Raw genomic sequence first — 22603 nt, forward strand, 5'->3', positions numbered from 1 at the left:
TGCAATCACCATCTGCAGTGATTTTGGAGCCCCCAAAAATAAAAGTCTGACACTGTTTCCACTGTTTCCCCATCTATTTCCCATGAAGTGACGGGACCAGATGCCATGATCTTAGTTTTCTGAATGTTGAGCTTTAAGCCAACTTTTTCACTCTCCTCTTTCACTTTCATCAAGAGGCTTTTTAGTTCCTCTTCACTTTCTGCCATAAGGGTGGTGTCATCTGCATATCTGAGGCCCATTAGGGGGTTAAAAATCCACTGAGTCTGAACCCATCCTTTATACCAAAAGAAATTTCAAATACGAGCCAACAAAGGACTGAAAGAAACAGAAGATTTTTTTCAATATGTATCGTGCAGTGGAGAAGGTCTTTCAAAACATGATTGAACAAGAAGCCAAACGTTAAATTACTTGAAAAAAATCAAATATTACATCATTACTGAAAATTCTATGCATGCACTGTCAGTCGTCTCCAACTCTTTACTACCCCATGGACTGTAGCCCACCAGGTTCCTCTATCCATGGGATTCTCCAGGGAAGAATACTGGAGAGGGCTGCCATTTCCTTCTCCAGGGGATCTTCCTGACCCGGGGTCAAATCCCATGTCTCCTGCATTTCCTGCACTGGCAGGCAGATTTTTTTACCACTGAGCCACAATCATTTGAAACATGATTGAACAACAGAAGCCAAATGTTAAACTACTTGGAGAAATCAAATATTACTTCATTATTAAAAATTCTATAAACAAAGCCAGAATTCTGCACTAGAAGAGGACCCCTTCAGAACACGATTCCGACCAGCGAACACACCCAAGTTCTCCGCCACCGCTGCACAGCGCTCCTGTTTGCTATACAGCTCCAGATTAAAAAAAAAACTAAACCTCACAGAATCCAGGGGAACAACGTCAAACCTTTCTCTCTTGCCTGGACCTGGGAAGCGAGGTTTCTAGAGCACTGTCCTCAGCTACGACCTCCACTCACACTGGAAACCATCAGCCACACAGTAAATCTTTCATCAGGCATCTGGGGCCACAGTTGAACTTAACAAAACATACACATGGCAAAGCAACAAGCGATTTTTGTTTTTTTGTTTCTGTTTTTTTTTTTTTCCAGAATAAGCCTGCTCTGGGGTTTACGGTCTGACGGTCCGCATGCAGACTCGGCAGTGAACGCTTACTGATTTATGATGTCCACAGACGCGCCTGGGCACCTGCTGTATGTAAGCTGTGACACCAACTCTAAGATGGAGAAGAGCCAGCCTTCTGCCTTTGAGAAGCTTACTGTCTAACTTATTAGCCAAACAAACCGTATGGATCAACAGCAGCAACATGGGTCACGTTTCAGTCTTCTCACTTCCCCGTATGACCAAATAAAGCAAAACAACTGTTATCTAATGTATTCAGTCAGTTCAGTTCAGTCGCTCAGTCGTGTCTGACTCTTTGCGACCCCATGAATCGCAGCACGCCAGGCCTCCCTGTCCATCACCAACTCCTGGAGTTTACTCAAACTCATGCCCATTGAGTCGGTGATGCCATCCAACCGTCTTATTCTCTGTCGTCCCCTTCTCCTCCTTCTCCCGATCCCTCCCAGCATCAGGGTCTTTTCCAATGAATCAACCCTTTGCATCAGGTGGCCAAAGTATTGGAGTTTCAGCTTCAGCACCAGTCCTTCCAATGAACACCCAGGACTGATCTAATGTGTTATTTATAAGCAAGTCACTTCTAATCATGTTTTTTTTTTAAAACCAGTTTATGGGTTACCTAAATGCCTCGGCCTCAAACTAGAAGGCACCAAAGAATAGCCTCTTAGCTGAGTGGGGGCTCCATTGGCATGGTAAACAGCTGCTGTGTGTGTATGTGTGTGTGTGTGTGTGTGTGTGTGACTCAGTCACGTCCGACTCTTTGTGACCCCATGGACTGTGACCCACCAGGCTCCCCTGTCCACGGGATTCTCCAGGCAAGAATACTGGAGTGGGCTGTCATGCCCTTCTCCAGGGTATCTTCCTGACTCAGGGATCGAACCCAGGTCTCCTGCATTGCAGCTGCTATTAATATTTAAACTCAACCGTTATTCAGTATCAGTATCACATAGGTCCTGAAACCATGGAATTTCTACTTCTTGTGGATTCGTTCCCCTTTATCCATAGCCTGTTTTCCTCCAAGTTTTCATCCACTCATTCTTTCTCTTTGACATGAGAATTCCATTTGCTACAATTACGTATTCGCACACTTCTATTTTTGCCAAGTTTTCTTCCTTTTGTGCTTCCCGTGCTATTACTTTGGAGGATATTATGTATTTCATGATGGAAGCTCTGATTCGGAGGGAATTTGCTCCCCACCATCCCACCATCACTCCCCAGAGAACGGGAGACATTTCTCCTTCGCGTCCTTGGCCAAACGCACCAGCTGTCAGAACTATCAAAGGAGGAACTCTTTTCATCTTTTTCGTTTACAGTCTTTGAAACAGTTCTGACTTTCTGTAAGGTCATTTGCAGGGCAATTCTGACTTTGCAAAAGATTCCAAAACCTCTTATCCTATGTGTACCTTCAGCATGCAGAGTCTAAAAAGATTCCTGAATAACTATTTCATGTGTTTCTTTGCTGCCCATGAACGTTCCCCATAAAGCTGAAAAAGATTTTATAGGTTCCTTATTTTAATTTGAGGAAATGACTGAACTCAAGACAAAGCATCCTTTAATCTGGTAGTTACGAAGAGGTGAATGAAATTATAAGTCAATTCCATTAAGCTGTCCTTAATAATTTCTGCAATAAATAATTCTTTGGTTAACAACCAGGACTCTCAATATACTGCAGTGAATATATTAAATGTAGATTAGGTTAACAGAGGCCATATAGTCTTAATTTCAGATCCCATGACTAGTTTCATAAAAATTATGTTCACTGCCTAGTACTGGAAATTAAAGTCACACTTCTACTCCAAAAATAAGTGCTCCAGAGAAGCACTCTTAGCAAATATTTCTCGTGAATTATAAGATACCTTCATTTGCCACAGTCAGAGATTTTCATAGTAAATATCTTTAAAATACTGAGTGTTTTATTTGTATTCCAGCAGAAACCATCCAGCCCTCAAGAAAAAGGAACAGGAGAAGGCTTCCCAGTCTGTTAACGTACAGGTCCCCTGTCATTCAGCCATGATGAAGAGCCTTTGTTATCATGCTCACTGGACCTCCATAATCCTGCAAAACCAAGGGTGTCTTTGCTTTTCTTTTCTGGAAGGGAGGGGAATGATAGGAGAGCACCAGAGGTACCACTTAAAAGTTAGAGATGTAAGGAAACAGGAGGCAAAAATGCATTATCTTACAGGAGGTCAGGGGCTTCCCTGGTGGTTCATCAGTAAAGAATCCGCCTGCCAGTGCAGGAGACAATGTTCGATCCCTGGGTGGGGAAGATCCCCTGGAGGAGGAAATGGCAACCCACTCCAGTATTCTTGCCTGGAGAATCCCATGGACAGAGGACTGGTGGGATACAGTCCATGGGGTTGCAAAGAGTCAGACATGACTGAGCACACAGACCAGGAGATCAGAGATTCACTGCCCTGAGCCCAAGATGAACTGCACTGACCTGAGTTCTCAGGACCTTTCTGAGATCTCTTTCTGGTGAGCCGTGGCTTCTGCACACCCAACCTTTCCCGGCTACTGAGGGGACGGCCATCTTACTGATGCCTTTTACCACCTGTGGAGACTGAAATGGTCCTGACGCAGCCGCCCAACCACAAAGGCAAACTTGAAGAAAGCAAGAGAGGCTCCAACAGACAGTCATGGCTCTAAGGGACATCCTACAGATGTGATACAGAAGAGGAATGGGGAGGCGGCCCAAAGCCACAGGACAGTGTGTTAGGGGCCATTTCCCCAAAAAACTTCTCAAAGAAACAACAAAAGCAGGAAATAACAAATTCACAATTTAAAAAGCAAATACAAATACTTTTTAATAGAATGGGCTTCCCTGGTGCTGCTCAGTCTATAAGGAATCTGCCTGCAATGCAAGAGATAGGGATTGTATCCTTGGGTCAGGAAGATCCCCTAAGGAAAGGCATGGCAACCCACTCCAGAATTCTCGCCTGGAGAATCTCATGGACGGAGGAACCTCGCATGCTGCTGTCCATGGGGTCACAGTGTCGGACACAACTTAGCAACTGAACAACACAACAACAACAGTGAGAGAGGGTTAAAACATAGCCTTGGTGGTGGTGGTGGTTTACTCGCTAAGTCGTGTCCAACTCTTGCAACCCCGTGGACTTTAGCCTGCCAGGTTCCTCTGTCCATGGGATTTTCCAAGCAAGAATACTGGAGTGGATTGCCATTTCCTTCTCCAGGGGATCTTCCCGACCCAGGAATCGAACCCAGGTCTCCTGCATTGCAGGCAGATTCTTTACTGACTGGGCTACAAACATAGCCTTAGGATGTAGCATTTACTGTTTCCGCATCGCGTGAGAAGGAAGGACAACAGATCAAAAAGTTTTGGTCAACTCAAACCTCTCTGGGTTTACATTTATTCAACTTTCCTAAAATGTGGCTTAACTCACTACTGTTCATATCCCCAACACTTCAAAACTTCTGGAAACTTAACTTTAAATGAAACTGGCGCAATCTTATGTATTTTAATAATTTCTTATATATTTTAGTACTTGAGATAAATCAAATTTCACTCAATTCAGGAACAGAAATCATATTCCATCCATCCAGATAAGGGTTTCTCGTTTCACCAACAAACCAATGCTTGTAAAACAAACATAATCTTTAAAAAAAAATCTGAAATTACCAGAAATAATTTGAGGCTGACACTAGAATTACGGGGCAGAAAAAAGTCAACAAAGTGCTGAAATGTATTATATGAAATCCAACACTTCAGAAATAATATTTCAAAGCTAACTAGACCTACAAAAGCATATGAATCTAATGCTTGGCCGCTTTTATACAAAGCCCATTGAAAGGGATTCCATTCACTGAGGTTCTTTGAGATGTTCCTGATAGAAACAGAAACTGCACATATTTTTAAGCTTCATTATGCTATAGCACTTCTGAGGGGGAAAAAAAAACATGAAAGCCAACTTTTGGACACATTCATATTAATAAGAACCTATCCTAATAACTGCTCTAAAAGGAAAAACTGAAAAGGTTATTTTCAAGTGCCTTTCATACTGGAAACCCAAAAATACATAATAAGAAATGACTGGAAATACATACATCTCTAATTTTCAACAGCTAAGGCTTCTGAAAGGCAGTCAATCCAGAAATCATGTGTTTTTTGGGCATGATTCAGTTTCATTTTTCTCTGGGCTCATTCATTTGCTTCTGATGACCATGCATAATCAGTGGGCATGCTAACCGTCAGGAATGGCGTCTCCTGCTGGAAAGGGTCATCACAAGAATATGTGCTCAGTTGTGTCCAACTCTGTATGACCCCATGGACTGCAGCCTGCCAGGCTCCTCTGTCCATGGGATTTTCCAGGCAAGAATACTGGAGTGGGTTGCTATGCCCTCTTCTAGGGGATTTTCCTGACCCAGGGATTGAACCCAAGTCTTCTGCATTGCAGGCAGATTCTTTACTGCTGAGCCACTGGGGAAGCCCCTCACAAGGGTACACACCATCTCTACAGATCATAGTGAGGGATGGATGCAGGGTGACCAGGATACAAAGAGAGTCACGTTTTTCTTTTTCCTTTTTTTTCATTCCCCCCCCCAAAAGTTCATAGACAAAAGAAAAATGGTAAAATAGGCAAGGTGATAATATATGTGAGATTTTGTTATATCTGGAAAACAAACCAAAATACAAATATTCCCTCATAAAGAAGAACTATTATTTTCAACCTATTTCCTATCTTCCATACTTTGATTTAATGTTTGTCTGGAATCCATGAAACATTAAAACACTTGAATTTTATTTGCCTATATCGAAAATTACTCAGTAAAAGGGAAGCAAAAAATTATAATTAAATAATTTGCTTATTATTTAAAGGTGATGGATCACCACCATCTTTCCCCTTCTCTAGCTTGCGTAGTTTATTTACCTTTGTGTTTTAATCTAGTTTCTCTCTTCTTGCTGTACAACAGTTTCACAGTAAAGAGACAGTTTCAGACAACTGTCATTCTAAAATTTTATAGTCTAAAACACATTCATAGATCATTTTTCAACAGTTTTGAAGTTAAGTTCTACCTAGATGGAGAAGATTAACAAAACTGACTGACCATGAAACAAGGAGAGGAATCACAAATCGGTAAAGTCAGGAATGAAAGAACAGACATTGATCACTACTAAGGATTACAAGGAAATACTCTGAAGAAGTTTATGCCACTAAACTAGACAATTTAGATGAAAAGGAAAATTCCTAGAAACATGTATATTAACAAAACTGACTTAGAAAGAGAAAAGCTGAATAAATGGACAGCAAGTTAAGAGACTGAATTAGTAATTAAAAATCTTCCCACAGAGAAAAGCTCAGGTCCAAATGACTTCACAGGTGAACATCTAAAAAGAAATACCAATCTTTCACAAATTCTGCTACAAGAGGAAACACTTCCTAATTCATTCTACAAACCAGTTTTATGCTGACACCAAAGCCAAACAAAATACCACAAGGAAATTATACATCAACAGCCCTCTTGAATTAGATGCAAAAACCCTCAACAAAATAAATCAAATCTAGAAAATAAAGTTACATATCATGAACAAATTGGATTTATCCTAGGAATGCAAAGTTAGCTTAACCCCACAAAATCAATTAGCACAACATGTCATATTAATACGGAGAAGGCAGTGGCAACCCACTCCAGTACTCTTGCCTGGAAAATCCCATGGACAGAGAAGCCTGGTAGACTGCAGTCCATGGGGTCACGAAGAGTCGGACATGACTGAGCGACTTCACTTTCACTTTTCCCTTTCATGCATTGGAGAAGGAAATAGCAATCCACTCCAGTGTTCTTGCCTGGAGAACCCCAGGGATGGCGGAGCCTGGTGGGCTGCCGTCTATAGGGTCGCACAGAGTCAGACACGACTGAAGCGACTTAGCAGCAGCAGCAGTCAATTTCATGACTAGAGCATGTCATGATCCTATATGTAGATCCTATATGTAGGGAATCCACAGTGACACTGCTAAAACCAAAAGACAGGTTCTATAAGGTCACAGAACACAAACCAGCACAAAGCAACTGGTGCCATGAAACCAGAAGACGACTGCTTCCTGGCAGGAAAGCAATGGCAAACCTAGACAGTGTGTTGAAAAGCAGAGATATTACTCTGCCAACAAAGGTCCATACAGTCAAGGCTAGGGTCTTCCCAGTGGTTGTGAGAGTTGGACCGTAGAGAAGGCAGAATGCCAAAGAATTGATGCCTTTGAACTGTGGCGCTGGAGAAGACTCCTCAAAGTCCCTTGGACTGCAAGAAGATCAAATCAATCAATCTTAAGGGAGATCAACCCTGAATATTCACTGAAAGGACTGAAGCTGAAGTTTCAGTATTTTGGTCATCTGATGCGAACAGGCGACTCATTGGAAAAGTCCCTGATGCTGGGAAAGATTGAGGGCAGAAAGAGAAGAGGGTGTCAGAGGATGAGATGGCTGGAAGGCATCACCCATGCAATGAACATGAACTTGGGCAAACTCCAGGAGATGGTGAGGGACAGGGAGGCCTGGCGTGCTGCAGTCTATGGGGTCGCAAAGAGTCAGACACGACTGGGTGACTGAACAAGAAGAAGGTGAAAACAAAGGTTTTTCTTTTTAATTACATTAAAAACATTTAAAACAGACTCAAATGGCCTCTTCCTTTTCTTTTTCTACTTAAATGTTTAAAACTTTTTTCTTGGAAATATTTCACATCTACAAAAAGGTTCACATCCCCCTAAACCTACAACTTTTAGAGAATTACCATAAAGTGGACAAACCCAGGTAATTCACAGAGATCATGAAGCGGGGCACTGTCAGCACCCTCAGATGTGCCCTCCATGCCCGCTCAGGTGTTAATCCTTTCTCCTTCCCAAAGGGAACCATTTCCTTAACACCCCTTTTTAATTTTATTTAAGTAAAATCTCACAGTTATGAATTCTGCTGTTGAGCATCTTCTGCCCAACATTAAATGTACGAGATTATCACTGTTGTTGCATGGAGGCATTATGTTTTCCGTTTCTATCACTGAACAATACGTGAATTCACCACAATTTACTCAGTCGCTCTACTGCTGATGAACATCTAGGCTGTTTCCAAACGGGCTATTGCAGCAGTGCTGCTGTGACCACCACCATACCTGCATCCTGGTAGGGTCGTGCATTTCTGCTGGATGTGTGTACACCTAGAACAGAGATTCTGGCTCACAAGGCATGTAGATAGTCAGCTTTAGTAAATAACGCCTGACAATTCTCCATGTTTGTGACAATCCGCACACCCATGGGTCAGGGATACGAGTGCCCGCTGCCCCACTGCTCTCCACACTACAGGCCTCTGTCTGGTCTTTTCCATGTTAGCCAATCTGATGACTGTACGGCGGCATCTCAGGATTATTTCTATCTGTGCTTCCTGATTCCTAATGAATGTAAGCTTCTTTTCATGTGTTCACTGGCCATCTGTATGGCCATACCTGTACATTTGCAAAATACTTATTCAAATCTCTTACCCATTTTTCTTTTGGATCACACACCAATTCTCAAAAAGACCATACTTTCCAAACTTTCTGTATGTAATACAATCAAATGTCTACACATTTCTGGTTCTGTTTCAGGGCTTTCTATACAATTTCATTAATCTGTTTGCCTACGCCTGTACCAATATTGCACTGTCTAGAACATATGACTTTATAAACTCTTGATATCTGGTAAGTCCACTTGTTTTTCTTCAAGGGTATCTTGAAATTCTCTGCTCTCTACATTCATATAAATCCTAGAAACACATAAACACATAGCCAATTTCCATACCCCTAAATTTTTTCAGGCTATGGACTAGAGTTGAAAGGAATCTGTATCAATTTAGGAAGAATGGACATCTCTGTAATATTAGTCTCTCACTCCATGAACATGGTATATTCCTTCTTTACTTACCTGTTCCTTGAATTTTCTAAATATTTTATGGTTTTCTACGTAAAGGTATTGCAAATTACTTGCAAGTTCTACTCCTGTATATTCAGATACTTACTGTTATTATAAACAGTACCTTTATTAACTTCATTTTCTAATTGTTTATGGCTATAGAGAATCTAGCAAGCAGCCTAAACACCCATCTTAAGTCTAATAACTTACACATAATCTTTTGGATGTTTATACATACAAAATAGTTTTGTCTGCATGTACTGAATTTTCTCCTCTTCCAACTCCTGTTGCTTTTATTTCGTTTTCTTATCTTCGTGCACTGGCAAGAACCCAGAACATAATGCTGAATAAATGTGATAACAAGCATCCATATCTCATTTCCAATTTCAGAAGGTCACTCTTTATTATTTCACCACCAATATGACACCTGCTGCACATTTTCTTCCAGATACTCTTCCTGCTTTGCTTGAAAGTTTTTCATCACAAATAGATATTAAATTTAGTGTTTCCTGCATCTAATGGTGATTGTCTAGTTTTTTTTCCTTCATTAATATGGTGATATACACTGGATTCTGAATGCTAAACCAACAATGCATGCTAGAATAAACACAAATAGCACATGATGTATTATCCTTTTATATTAATAGATGTAACTATTATTTTTTAGGATTTAGCAAGCACATTTATGAATCAGACTACCCTTTGATTTTTTTCCTTGTAACATCCTTGACAATATTAGATATTAAAATTATGCTGGCCTGGCAGGACTTCCAGGCTCCGAGGATTTTTGTCTACCTAATTTAAAATCTCCCCATTCTCCCTCCAAACCATCCACAAGAAGAGTGAAAAATTCACCTATGACCATGCCTTCCAGCATTAATAGAGAAGGCAAAATACAACAGCCTTCAAACTACTTGTAAGTAGAGGAATAAACTGAATTCCAACAGAGCTTCCAACACACACCACCTCAAGCCACTTGAGTCACTGACACCTTGCATTATTCAAATAAGTCCATCACATCTAAAACAATGACCTGGAAGGCTCGAATGCCACTGACAGTACAGATATTGTCGTTTTAATTCCCGATCCTCATAGAGTTTTGATTCTCATTATTTATAACAGCTTTATTATTATGAGCATCTCCTATAAGTTAATTCAAGCCTCTATGTAATGGGGGAACAAGAGCGATAAACCCCCATTGTTTCTGTCCAATAAAATCATCAAGTATCCCAATAAATATTTGAAAAGACTACACATTCCATTTAAACAAAACTGTACTTGGAACTTTCACTTATACACAGTGGATCTAAGTTATTTCGGTGTCCAAAAAAAAAGAAAAAAAAATGCTGAGTAAATATAAAAATACAGGGCAATATCATTTGTCTCAAGTGAAGTTTGACAATCATTAGCCACCAAATAGCTGCAGAAATAAAGCCATAAACTTCCAAACTGTGTATCAGGGAATAGTAGCCACAGATGTGGCTTAAAAGAAATTCTCTTCTAAACCCTTTAATGCCTAATCCCTAATACAATTCTTTCAAATGATGCCCAAAGGTTTTGTCATGTCCATAGTTTTTTTTTTTTTGGAGGAGTAGAATGTCCAGGATGTTCCTGGACATCCTGAAGAAGGTTTTAACTAACCTATGTGACTGCAATGGACAAACAGTGCATTTTTAATTAGGCTCAGGCAGGGACTTCACTAAGGCTGACAAGCCTGTAACCATTCAAAATTACAATGCCAATTTGTAAAAAGAAGTAATGTTTTAATAATCTTCCTCCCTGGGACATCTCAAAGAACAACTTCCACTGCAGTCAAGCCTTTGGAAACAAAGCTGTTTGCCATGTGCAATTGAAATCTGAAGACAGGTGACTGGGGAGTTTGGGGGATTCTGTGTACTGCCGTTTTTTAAATCAATAATCAAGGTGGTTAACTCTGAACTGTACAAAAATGGGAGACAAATCCTATGGAAAACCAAGAACAAAGATATGTTCTAAATATACAGGGCCGGTTGTAAAACAAATTAGTTTTCTGTTACTACTGAAACAGACGAATGTCTTATCTTAAAAAATTACAATCATGGCCCCCAAATTAAGATGTTACTTTGCAGAAATGGAAGGTGACTCTGTGGCTCCCCTTTCCAGGCTACGGACAGCCGCTCTGAGGATGAGACCAACAGGAGCAAACGCTGCTTCATCTCTCTCCTTGCAACTTCCTGGTTAATGCCATCCCACTTCGGACTGGACACTTGGCTCTCTGTTTAGGCACTATTCCTTCCAGGCACCACAAGGAGTAATTTAAATCCCTGAGCCTCTCCAGAAGCATTCATTCTAGCCTGAGGAAAGAGCTACAATGTCAGGCCGATGCAGAAATCTGCCAGGTAACTCCCTAACCCAGCACTACATAAAGGAACAGGTGAAAACCAAAAACCACAGCATCATATACAAGTTTGAAAAGCTGAAAGAAAATAAGTGTGACGCTAGCAGGACAAAATGACTCCAGTCAAGTTTTTACAATTACACAGTAGGGGTAGTGCTCTGCTTAGGTCATGAATCAAAATTTATGACATTCAGTCAATGAAAAAATATTTGTTGAGGCTCTTCTATGGGCAAGGAATACACTATTTCATTCATTTAGTGGATAAAATATGGCCACATGGGCTGTGGTTCACAGTCAATCACATCCATACCTTTACACTGCCAACAGAATTTCACTGAACTGTTGACAAGCACAAAACAGGGACCTGCACTCAGGGAGAGGATGGCAGGAGATGAACGAAAATGGAACTGTTGCCGTAGATAATAAAATCTTTCGATTGGGACTCCCTTGGTGGCCCAGTGGCAAAGACTCCATGCTCCCAATGCAGCCGGCCTAGGTTCAAGCCCTGGTCAGGGAACTAGATCCCACATGCCACAACTAAAGACTCCACCTGCCGCCATAAAGATCAAAGACCCTACATGCTGCAACTAAGACCCAGGGCAGCCAAAATAATAAAAATAAACATTAAAAAAAAAAAACTTTGGATAGCACTGGAACACAACTTTTAAAGTCCAATACTGTCAGAAGCACTCAGAGACCAAAGGTCAAGTTGGCTGGCAGAAGACAATGAGTGTTACCCCTTTGAGCTAAGGCTATGAGCTATTGAGGTCTTTACCTGAGGTCATCTGACAAAGCCAGACACATCTACCAAGACAGGCACCACCTGTCAGGTTCCTGCCCATCAGGAGTTTATAGATGGTGAATGAGACAATTAACCCTCTGCCTCACCTCTCTGGCTTTAGAGGACAGGGGTTTGGCTCTATCAATCCTGTCACCACCAGTAACTATCATGATACATGGTAGGCATTCAAACACGAGGGAACCTCCTGAAAAGAACCAGAAAGCAAAAACTAAAAGAAAGAAATTAAAATAAATAAAACATTGAAAAAGTTCAAGGATATGTAATACAACTGAAAACATCTTTACATCAATTTCAAGACCATTGTTCCAGAAGGTCAGAGGGTACCCCAACAACGGGCATTAAGAGGGAAAAAAAAATCTCATTTGTAAGAAGTCTGAGAAATGATCCCAGGTGCTAAGCTCAGACTCAAGGCTCAGAGGCTCTAACAGACCTGAAAAGTGAGAAAATACCCTGGGGTGTTTGGGATATTTAAAATTTTTTAAAAATAAAAAGTCAACAGAGGTGAAGAGCTAACCTCAGAGACAAGAGGCATGGTCCAGGGAAAAAAAAACAGATGAGGGTGACTCCAAAGATCTGGAGTGAAATCTGAGTATGGAGAATATTCTAATCAAAGGACATCTATTAAGTTAGGGGGAGGGGCTCTGATAGGAAACAAACAAGACTGGCCTTGAGACCAGTGGGCAAGAAAGCACCACCAGGACGGTGCAGCCAGAGAAAGGATGTCACAGACAATGTGACCCCCCAAGGACACCAGGACCCGGGAAAATGACAAGGCTGTGTACACAAATACCCATCCTTAGAAGAACCACCTGCTGCAGGAAAAGCATGCCTTAAGAGGAAAACAGCATCTTAAGAAGACTGCTTTTAACAAAGGAAACTTCTGACAGTACTGGACCTTAAAAGTTGTGTTCCAATGCTATCCAAAGTTTTTTTTTTAATATTTATTTTTATTTATTTATTTTGGCTGCGCCGGGTCTTAGTTGCAGCATGTAGGGTCTTTGATCTCTGTTGTGGCAGGCGGAGTCTTTAGTTGCAGCATGTGGGTTCTAGTTCCTTGACCAGGGGCCTTGAACCTGAGGCCCTGTGCTGGGAGCATGAAAGTCCCAATCCAAAGATTTTACTATCTACTGCAACAGTTCCATTTTAGCTTAACTCATAACAATCCTCTCTCTGAGTGCCAGTCCCCATTTTGTGTTTGTCACAAAACACAAAACTCACCCTGAACTAGGGTTCCTCTCTAAGCAAAGGCCCTTCTCTCATCTTCAAAATCTAGCCTTCCCTGACTGGCTTCACCCCCTTCGCTCCATCACCCCTCAATCCAGAGCAATAAGGCTCCCTTGAGATGCTTCCTGCCAAAATCAGTAACTACATCTTAGGGCTAAATCCAACAAAAACCTTGAAACCACCATCCAACAGCATGTCTGTCTAGCACCCTCTCCCCCTTGGTCCTTTAATATGCTCAAACGCCTCCAGTAAAAAAGAAGAAAATGCCCCCCTTCACCTACCCTCCTCCATCACCCTTCAGCACCACACTTCTGGCCCCCACTTACAAGGAAGCCCCCTTACAAACTGGCTGTCTTGCTCCTGTTCCCATAACTGTGTCACCACTGCCATCACCTCTGTGATAATGTCCTGGCTGCTATCACCCCCCCCCCTTGAATGACGTTTCACTGGATCATGGTTTCCCAGACACCAACCATGTCCCCAACTCCCATTTGCAGTCTTGACGTGGCAGCCTGCCTTTTAAACATGAGAACCCCTCAGAGTCCATTCTCCTCACTTCTCTTCTCACTCTACACATGCTCCCTGAATAACCTGATCTACTCCACAGCCTCCACTGTTAACAAAGGCAGAGGTTCCAGAACTTTCTCTGCTCACTGCACATGTTCACTGCACCCAGAAAATACCCAGCGAGTAATGAAACCCTTAGCTACATGAAAGTAACAAATATCTACTAGCAACTTAGTACCCATTTGAAAACAGTGCACTTCTATTGAGAGAAAACGGGTATTTTACTTCACTCTTAAATAAACCATGAACAGCCCACATACCTGTGTGGAACAGCTCACAATTTCTCACACCTGGAGTCAGACTGGATACCATTCCCCCCAGCCCTTCCCTAGCAAGCAGGGAAGGTCTAGCTTTGCAAAGATGACATCATCAGAAGGAATTTTGTAGAAACTCCGGTGGAAGCTGTCCTTAGGTGCTCAGCACTGACAGGTGTTTGCACCGCTGAGGCTCCTTCAACAATTTAATCCCCACAATCTCCCTGTGACTTCACTGTAGCAAGTAGTTTGGGAGCCAATGCTGAGAACTCTCGAGTGTGTGTCTCCAAGTCCAGACACCTCCCAATATCTGGATCCCAGTGCAGCCACTGACCGATGTGCCCTGCAGGCACCTTGAACTTGACAAGGTCAGCATCTTCCCCCAAGGGAATGGCTGCTGCTCCCTGACCTGGTGTCGAGGGACAGCAGTGCCATCCACCAGCCAACACCCTGCATGGCCCTGTCCCCTCCCTCTGCCAACACACACAACCCCATCCTACTCTTCAACCCCCCTCCCTCCAGCCTTGCCCCAGTGCCCGTTCTCCAAGGACACACCTGACCATGCAGAAACAAACAGGACAGGACTAGAGCGCCAATAAGAGGAGGAGAGGAGACTGCAGACTTTCTACTCCACTGATCTCTAGAGTGATGTTAAAATTACTGTACAATATGCATTATTTATGCACTGCTGGTCTACGATATTCCTGTATTACCTGCCTAAAATGAGGTGGAGGTAAAGAACCAGCGCTGAAGAAGAATGCAGAGGTCCAAATGCCAAGAGCATTTGGAAAAACCAGGTGCTAAGAAAAAGATGGAAAAGAGAAGTTGAGCATTTGCAGTCTGTCCAGCCATGTGGATGCGCTCCCAAGAAAATATAAGGAACAACAGTCGCCTATGCCTGGAAAACACAATCTCGAAGAGCTATCCTTCAGAGAAAGTTCTGGGCACTCTGAAAGACCATCAGCAGTAGCCCAGGAGCTCAGATACCTCTGAACACTTGAAACAGGCAACTGTTTCAATCAAAATGTCCCAATAACCAAAAAGTTCCTTGTCACATGCAGACCTCCACAGGAAGAAGGGTAAAGCCCACCTACAAGGACACACTGGGAAGAGAAGCGATGCCCTAATGCTGGCAGGACTGCTCAGCGAAGTGTGTTTTTCTACCTTTATATTCAGAATTTGTAAAAATGGTATAGAACATCATTGACTATTCAGTCAATAAATCTGAGACAGACAGAGAAAACGATGCTATAATGCAACTTCAGGTCAGCAACCAGAAGGGCAGGAACAATTTTTTATAAGTAGATAGTTCTAGAACAAGCTTTTCATGGTGGTAAGAAAACAGAGACTACAGGTCAGATGGTAACTACATAAAGCCAAGCAAACTTTCCAACCTAGTGAGTTTGAAACGTCTGAAAAGACACAACTCTCATGAATATAAATTAAGGAGGTCTTTTAAAATGAAGAAAAATGAGTCTGACTGTGGCTGTTCTTAGAAAGGAGCCCAGACACACAATGAGAACTGCCTATGGGAAAGACCAGACCGGCTTCCTTTTGTTTAACCTCTCAAGCAGATAAAAAGAACTAGCTTTCAAGAATCTCCGCATTGTTTCACTGCTAGAAAAGGAAAGTTGGGTGAAGCAGATACGAAAAGAAGCAACCAACCTTCAGCGGAATTTGCCCTAGAGGCAAAAGAAAAGTAAGTCAATTATAATACTTTGAACCTAATTTCGATAGAGAAGCAGACATTTTAAATTTTTGGCAAACCTCATTTTTTTTAAAGATGCAAAACATTTCTAATGGCTGGCTCCTCCCCTTAAAAAAATGTGGATTCCAGTTCTTAAGTTAGTATCTCCTGCCCCACGAGACACTTGATTTGAAGCGCTTCAAAAGCTAAAGCAGACCTTTTAAAGTGTCAGCTTTTAAAAACTTATTAATTATTGCTAGTAGTGACTGAGTATTTAAAATTCACCCCCATATGAGAAAGAATTCCTATTCCGCCCAATAGCAGCTAAGAAATGAGATGTTCCATTCATCCCTTAAGCCCACGGCTGAGTTTCTTAATAATTAAGAACTCTGCTCTCCACCAGGGAACTCTCCCTTGCAGAGACTGAACCAAGAAGAAATCGCCATTGCCCGTGAGCCGGCACACCGAGAGGCAAAGGCTTTCGCCCCCGGCCGAAGCCCCGGGCCCCGCCGGCCCCGCGGGGAGAGTCTCCCCGAAGGACGCATCCCTGCCCAGCGACCCCGCGGCCCCGCGGCCCCGCAGCGCGCCGCTCCCGGGCTGCCGACCCCTTCCCGGAGCCCAGCCCGAACGAAGGCCGAGGCCGGGACCCTGACCTCGGGTGCCCGCAGCCCCGGGGGAGGGCCGAGCCGAGCGGAGAAGGCCGGACCTCGGTCGGCGGGCACCCGGGGACCGGGCCAAGGTGCGACGAGGGCGCGCGCAGCCCGGAGGGACGCGAGGTTCCCGGGCGCTGGGCAGCCCCGAGCTCGTGCGTGCGGCGCGAGCCGAGGCCCGGGCGCCCGCCCTGGGGCCGGGAGGCGCGTACCGGGGCCAAGGGCCGCAGACCGACCGCTGGAAGCCGGCGAGGAGAATGCGCCGGGCCGCAGTGGGCCCCGCCGATCGCCCAGGCGCCCGGGCGATGCAGCAAGTTCACTTGGCCGCGGGGCTGCGGGGCGCGCACCCGCCTCCGCCCGGCCCGGAGCCGGCAGGGATCGAGGCCGGGGACAGACAGCCGGCCGGCCGCAGCACGCACTCACCGGTCCGCGCCCCCAGCTCCATGGTCCCGCCGCGGCCGCCCCGCACCTCCCGCACCGCCCCGCACCGCCCCGCGCGCAGCGGCGCCGGCGACGCCGCCTCCGGCCCGGCCACGGCCGCGGCCACGCCCCCTCCCGGCTGGGGGCCCGGCGGAGCGGGGTGGGGCCCATCGCCGGCTCCACCAACCAGAGCCCGCTCACCGACCGCGGCTCTCGGATTGGCGGGCGCCTCGGCCAATGGGGGCGCGGTAGGAGCGCGGCGTGTCTGCGCCGAGGGGCGGGGCATTGCGGAGGAGGCGGTACTTAGCCTTGGTCCTCCGCCCCTGGCTTGGGGATGAGGCTCTGGCCGAAGTCCCTCCCCCGGGGGTTGGACAGGTGAGGACGCTGTGGGCAGAGTTTAGCGTGCGGACCGTGCATCCTCTCCGCTTACGATGGGCCCACTGCAGTCCCTTCGGGTGTCCTCCCCTACCTGAACCTTGGCGGGCTTGGAGGGCTCTTGCAGACAGAGATGCATGTACCTGCGTGCTGCAGAGTTGAGGGCTGGCCGCCCTGAGAGGATTAGAGCCGTGCCCGCGGTTGGTCTTATGCCCTTCTCAAATCCTTTACCGGCCTCCCTGCAGAGCATTCTCATCTCCCTCTGCAGGTGTTTTCCCTTCTTTTCCCCAACCCCAGTCTCCCTCTTTCCAAATGTGAGAGAATCCACAATATCTATTAAACGCAGGGTACGCCTGAAACTACTCAGCCAAGCCCCCTGGCAGTGGGACTTGATGACTTAGGGGTAAACTTAAGGAAAGAAAAGAAGGGGGGGGGGGGGGGGGGGAAAAGGGAGGAAAGGAAGACAAAAAGACAAAAAGAGAGAGAGAGAAGCCAATTATGTTCTCCTAGGTCCTGAAGGATGTGTGGATCATAACAAATAGTGGAAAACTCTTAAAGAGATGGGAATAACAGACCATCTTACCTGCCTCCTGAGAAACCTGTATGCCGGTCAAGAAGCAATAGTTAAAACCTTATATGGTACAACTGACTGATTCAGGATTCAGAAAGGAGTATGATAGGGCTGTTTATTGTCACCCTGTTTATTTAACTTATGCGCAGAGCACATCATGAGAAATGCAGGGCTGGAAGAGTTACAAGATGGAATCAAGCTTGCAGGGAGAGACAGCAACAACTTCAGATACGCTGATGATACCACTCTAATGGCAGAAAACGAAAGGAACTAAAGAACCTCTTGATGAGGGTGAAGGAGAGTGAAAAAGCAGGCTTAAAACTAAATATTAAAAAAACTAAGATCATGGCATCTGGCCCCATCATTTCATGGCAAATAGAAGAGGAAAGGTGGAAGCAGTGACAGATTTCCTCTGCTTGGGCTCTACAATCACTGCGGATGGTGGCTGCAGCCATGAAATTAGAAGACGATTGCTTCTTGGCAGGAAAGCTATGACAAACCTAGGCAGTGTGTTAAAAAGCAAAGACATCACTTTGCCTACAAAGGTCCCTATAGTCAAGGCTATGGTCTTCCCAGTAGTCACATACAGTTGTGAGAGTTGGACCATAAAGAAGGCAGAGCGCCAAAGAATTGATGCTTTTGAACTGTGGTGCTGGAGAAGGCTCTTGAGAGTCCCTGGACAGTAAGATCAAACCAGTCAATCTTAAAGGAAATCCACCCTGAATACTCATTGTTAAGGGGAACTTCAGCTGAACCTGAAGCTCCAATACTTTGGCCACCTGATGGAAAGAGCTGACTCATTGGAAAAGACCCTGATGCTGGGAAAGATTGAAGGCAGAAGGAGAACAGGGCGACAGAGGATGAGATGGTTGGATGGCAGCACCAGTGCAATGGACATGAACTTGGGCAAAATCCAGGAGATGGTAGGGGACAGGAGGTCTAGGAGAAGGAAATGGCAACCTACTCCAGTATTCTTGCCTGGAGAATCCCAGGGACAGAGGAACCTGGTGGGCTGCCATCTATGGGGTCACTCAGAGTCGGACACGACTGAAGTGACTTAGCAGCAGCAGCAGCAACAGGGAGGCCTGGCTTGCTACAGCCCATGGGGTTGCAAAGAGCCAGACATGACCTGGTGACTGAACAACAGCTTTATTCTTTTGATTTACCAATAAGAACACTAAATCCCAAGTTCAAATCCCAATAAAGAGTTCTAGAAAAACTAACTCAGGTTGTCTTTACAGACATGTGATAACTACCCACATCTTATCCTGCTGGTAACAGCAACTACATGCTAGGAAAAATGCATAGTAGTTGATAACAATTTTAGCAATGTTTGCAGCACTGGAAATGCAGAAGAAAAAGCATACACCCCTCTTTATGTGTAATCTATTAACCTACATTACTTCCAAAGGAAGGGTTTTTGAAGCTCTATTTTAAGGTGACATATATTTAGTTTCCATATCATGGCAACATGAAATATACTGGCCATTCATAAGGTAAACAGGATATTAGTGAATTATCACAGTGCTCTGTATTTGAAGTATTAATACCCGAGTGATAAATTTCTGCTCAATTCAAAGCTGAATTGGCATTCAAGTTAAAATGTTTTTTCTTCATTCTGTCTTCACTTACCCAGGGGAGTAGCTTCCATGTCTATATTTAGGTCATTGATTTAGAATTCAAAAACATGAAGGCATAGATTATCCAGAGTGTGTTTTCAGGGCTGCTAATCACATTTGCCTTGTTCCTCCTGGCTTCAGTGACCGCCCCCCACCACCGTATGTAAAGTGCTGCTACACTTAATTTACACCTTCTATTAGCTCTTAATTGTATTATCCTGATGTGTACAGGGTTGTCTCCTAGAAGTTGGCCTGATCTCAAATTAGATGGTAAATCCCATGAGGGTAAGGCACTTACTTTCTACTCCTGTTTCCTCACTGCATAATGTCTAGAGCAGTGCTGGAACATCCAGTAAATATAACCCTACCCTAGTACCGTGTCCACAATGTAGAACATTTTCTTCAAATATACTACTTCTGTGAACCAGTCCTTCAGTTAAAATTGCTCAGAGCATTTTCATTAAAGGGCTAATGCCTCACACTTAACAGAGCTTGAAAAATGTTGCCAAATCTGGAGTCAATTGGTTGCCTGTAACAGAAACTTGAGGCAAGTGTATAAGAGGGAGGGGGGAGGGGGGGTGTTTCTTAACCACATAGTAAGAAGGCTGGAGTCAGCCTGGGGCTTCTGCCTCAGCTCCAAGGGGTCCGTGGGTGTCAGCCTCCTTCTCCCCATTGTCTCTGCTGTCCTTGACACGTGACTCTGTCTCCGTCTCACATATGCCTGCTCCCCTCTGGACGTTGTCTCGTACTCTGGAAAATGGTAGGGGGATGGGTAAAGGACACAAGGGCAAAGAGATGACTGCCAACTGAATCTTCCCCTTAACAGTCTTTCTGGGAGGTCCCAACCACCACCTTCTGCCTGCTTCTGATTGGCCAGACATGTGTCACACTGACCACCCTTAGATGCCAAAGAATCTAAAAGTAACATAAGCCATGGACCTTGTCTGCACCAATGTTAGGGCTCTGATAGTGAGGGAAAAGGGGAATGTAGTTTCTTTCATGGTCGCCCAGTCTCTTCCTTCACTCTTATTTATTTATTCATGAGATGACCCACTTTTTTAAACAAGTCATTCAAATCTCAGTAAGAAAACAAAGAGCCCAGTGTAAAAGTGAGCAAAAGGTCTGAAGAGACTCCTCATCAAACAGAGAGGGCAATATTCATTACATGTCAGAGATCTGTAAGTCAAACAATGAAATACTGCAACATACCTTCTAGAATGGCTAAAATCCAAAAAACTAATAATACCAGACCTGGAAAGGATGCCGAGCAACTGGAACAGTCGTTCCCTGATGGTGGGAATGCAGAATGGTGCAGCCGTCTTGGAAGATAGCATGGTAGTTTTCCACAAAGCTAAGCAGAGTCTGACCACATAATCCAGCATTTGAGCCCCTTGGTATTTACCTAGATGAGTTGAAACAAAGGTCCCCGTGAGAACCTGCATCCACATGTTTGTTAACATTCACCAAACACTGGAAGCAACCAAGACGTCCTTCTGCAGGTTAATGGATAAACAAACTGGTATATCCAGACAATGGGATGTTATTCAATGATAAAAAGAAATGAGGTATCAAGCCATGAAAAGATGTAGACAAATCTGAAGTATATACAGTATTGCTAAATGAGAGAAGCTAGGCTATATACTGTGTGATTCCAACTATATGACATTCTGGAAAAGGCAAAACTATGGAGAGAGTAAAAAAAGATCAGTGGGGGACTTCCCTGGTGGTCCAGGGGCTAGGACTCCATGCTTCCAATGCAGGGGGCCCAGGTTCAATCCCTGGTCAGGGTACTAGATCCCACATGCCACAACTAAGACCTGGTGCAGCCACATAAATTAAATAAATAAAAAGAATTTAAAAAAAAAAAAGCAATAGCATGAAATCACTTGCTTTAAGTTATCCAAAGGGACTGAAAACTAAAAAAAAAAAAAAAAAAAAAAAAAAATCAGTGGTTGCCAGGGGTTAGGAGGAGGATGGGATGTATAGGCAGAATACAGGATTTTTAGGGTAGTGAGACTGCTCTGTATATTATAATCATAGACACATCATTATATATATATATATATATATATATATATATATATGTCAAAAGTCCATAGAATGTACAACCCAATGTATAACACAAAAGTGAAATATCCTGTAAACCACAGGCCTTAATTAATAAAAATGTATCAGTATTGGTTCATTCATTGTAACCATACTAAAAGATGTTATTAATAGTAGAAACCATGTGAGGGGGTCGGTTGGGGAGGGGTGCACGTGGTGGTTGTATGGCCCTCTATCTGCGGCCCTCTATGTACTATCTGCCCAATTATCATGTGAATCTAAAACTGTGCTAAAGAATAAAGTCTATTAATCATTAAAAAAAAAAACAGAAACCATAGTTAACATAATGATGTCAACATAATGAAGCTATCATAATAAAAATAAAAAATTTGCTTTGAAGGAGTCATCTTTGTTTTATTTATGGACTTTGAATGCATTCACAGACAAATTCTATTGTCCTTCAACTACTGCTAAATCTTAAAAAGTTCTTCACATATACCTTTTTTTTCAGATTTGAAAGTGAAAGTGAAGTCACTCAGTCCTGTCCGACTCTTTGCGACCCCATGGACTGTAGCCTACCAGGCTCCTCCCTCCATGGGATTCTCCGGGCAAGAATACTGGAGTGGGTTGCCATTTCCTTCTCCAGGGGATCTTCCCAACTCAGGGATCGAACCCAGGTCTCCTGCACTGCAGGCAGACGCTTTAACCTCTGAGCCACCAGGGAAGCCCATACTTTTTTTTTTTTAGCTTTAGTTCTGGGTAAAAGATTCACCAATTGTCTGCCACTGCCACATTTTTTTCAATCTTTATCAGTCTCTCTCTCCCTCTCTGAACCCCCTCCCATTTTATCTGTCTCTGTCTATCTGTCTCTCTCTCAGCATGCATGACTTTTTTTCCATTCAACCACTGAAAGTGAATTCCAGACACCCAGACACTCTACCCTTGATACTTCAGCATGCATCTCCAGGAACAAAAACATCTTGAT

The 22603-nt window shown here is 43.8% G+C and overlaps 1 protein-coding gene across 3 annotated transcripts in view; it reads right to left on the bottom strand.

Annotated features, from left to right (window-relative positions):
* WASF3 (WASP family member 3) overlaps nucleotides 1-17128 on the bottom strand; it is a 74290-nt gene extending 57162 nt beyond the window's left edge. For all 3 annotated transcript variants that reach the window (XM_043892240.1, XM_043892238.1, XM_043892239.1), the window contains exon 1: nucleotides 17011-17128. The gene's annotated coding sequence lies outside the window, so the exon portion shown is untranslated. The remainder of the gene's footprint in view (nucleotides 1-17010) is intronic.
* Between the last annotated feature and the right edge of the window lie 5475 nt (nucleotides 17129-22603).

The sequence above is a fragment of the Cervus elaphus genome, chromosome 30, assembly GCF_910594005.1.
Source record: "Cervus elaphus chromosome 30, mCerEla1.1, whole genome shotgun sequence".
Taxonomy (NCBI): domain Eukaryota; kingdom Metazoa; phylum Chordata; class Mammalia; order Artiodactyla; family Cervidae; genus Cervus; species Cervus elaphus.